Genomic DNA, 2328 nt, shown 5'->3' on the forward strand with positions numbered 1-2328 from the left:
ACTAGCAGATGCCATGAAATGAACTATTATTTATAGTGTTTTTTTCCAATGACACCAGCATCTCATGTTCGACCTCTTTTCCTAGGCTCTTCTCGCTCACCTACGCTACCAACATACCATTTTGCACGAACAATAATAACTTGTCCATCATTCCTATTTAATTTTCTTTTTTGACTCTAATGATCTGAGGTATCTCCCGAAAGGTTCAGTGAAGGCTTCATTGTTGTTATATTAAATTCTTAACAAGTTGTACTACATAGAATTTCAGTTTTGCATTACTTATACTAGTGTGCACCCCGTGCAAAGCACGTCCTCCATTTTTTTTATTTCTGCTACAATAATTCTGTATTTAAAAACAGTTTTTTGCAAGTGCCACAGTAACATTTTTAGGATGCTACAGTATTCTGCCCCAAGTTATAGTAATAATGCTATGTTTAAAACACTACAGCCCCCGCCCCCGCCTGTGCTGCAGTAATAATAGTACGATAATTTATTTGTAGCATGAATAGTGAACCTTGGATCCTCATGTTTGTGCTACGGTAACAATGCCACAGTAATCTGCTGTAGCATTTTACTGTAGTATGAATAGTGAATCTTGGATCCTCCCATTATTATAGAGGAATAGATTGCATATATGCCTCAATATTCAGGTCATACTTTTTTCATTAGATACATAAAACTTAGGCTAAATTCATATCATAGTTGGTTTTTGTGTGTAAGCATGTGTGTGTGTGAGCATTTGCATCTTTCATCCCCATCTTTTCCATTATTTACTTCCTGTCCCCGACAATATCACTTGCTATTGCCACATAACATATGGTGTTAGTACACACTCGAATCTGACATTCCACATTGAGTTTTCGTGCTTTGTGCAAAACAGGGTCCAGAGGGTGAGATATGCAGGACAGCAGTATATTTAAGGGCTGTTTGGTTCGCCAGAAAAGAAAAAAAAAACCTAATTTCCAGGAAAGATTTAGGTGTTTGCAGCTTTCTTTCATGTGTTTGTTTCGCTCATGGTTTTAGGGAAATGGGGCAAGAAAACCCCAGCCACATAATTTTTTCAAGAAACCCATTTCTGAGCCGGCGAAATGCTTGGAAATAGGACGGAAAGAAAATATTATGGCTTAAAAAATAGGGCACTCACCACACAGAACCCCCATTTCCGAGCAAGACCCTTTTCCTGGATTTGGTTTCCTACTTTTATGTTGTGAGACAAACAGCGGATTCAATTGGAACCCCATTTCCGTCCCTTTATGGGTGAACCTAACATGAGTTCCAAGAAACCACAGGAAACTCACAAAAACCTTTTTTTTGGTGCTGAAAACAGATTTCCCACAGTTGTCGGAAACCAACCAAAAAGACCCATAGCCAGGCAGTACTGCGACTGGGCATCAAATTTGCACGACTACAGCAGTAGAAAAGTGATAAATATGTAGTAGTTGGTCAGGAATATGAATCACCAAACACCTTATTGACAGCCACCAGACTGGCTGACAGCACAGCAGGCTGACTTTGCACCAAAATATGCCAATCCAGGACATTTTTCAAAAAAACACAGCTCCTATTTTAGAAAGGAATCTAATAGAAGAAAAGGAAGACTGGTACTGCATATCGTGTTTTTAACTATGATGTTGTTCTATTAAATTTATATTGTATTGTACAATTCATGTCTGATTATGTACTCGTTAATGTTTACAGTTAATTGTTATTGATTTTTTAAGTTGAACGTGGTTTCTAATCAGAGAATAATAAGAGAAATGAAAAACTATGATGCTTGTAGAAGAGTAGCATACACAAGATATTTTTAATGGAGTTCAAACATTAGAAAGGAATTCTTCAGTGTGCCCCAGCAGCACTAGAAGGGATGCTCAAAAACACAATGGAAGTCTATTTCTTCAAAATGAAGATAGGCGCACATACAAGAATAAGAACAAGATAATAGAAACAAGGTAGCAACTAATTTATTTTCACAAATTCATATTGTTTGTATTTCAGTGATTAATTTGTAATGGACTTGGGAACATGATTCCATTGCAATTTCAGCTTATTTTTCAAGCAAAGCCCTGTCCATTTTCTTGTACACCATATCTGTTTCCCTCTATGTGTAGACCCTTGTCTCCCTGGTAATTTAGTCTACAGTCTACCTAATTATCAACTGGCAGTAAAGGCATTCACAGCCAAACCCAATGCAAGACACTTTAGATGATGATTATGTATTCTTTCACATGCATCCCTTCTACTGCAAGTTTTCAATGTGTTAAATGGCAAGCTTATTGATAGAGTTTAACATTCAGAAAATTAAATCTTCTTTTAACTGCCAGGCATTAT

At 36.9% G+C, this 2328-nt stretch overlaps 1 protein-coding gene across 1 annotated transcript in view; it reads right to left on the reverse strand.

The window, feature by feature from the left end:
• Nucleotides 1-2328, reverse strand: part of LOC109830725 (RNA-binding protein 8A-A-like) — an 11384-nt gene that overhangs the window by 3598 nt on the left and 5458 nt on the right. The gene's annotated exons all lie outside the window — the stretch shown is intronic.

Source organism: Asparagus officinalis, chromosome 2, assembly GCF_001876935.1.
Source record: "Asparagus officinalis chromosome 2, Aspof.V1, whole genome shotgun sequence".
NCBI lineage: Eukaryota > Viridiplantae > Streptophyta > Magnoliopsida > Asparagales > Asparagaceae > Asparagus > Asparagus officinalis.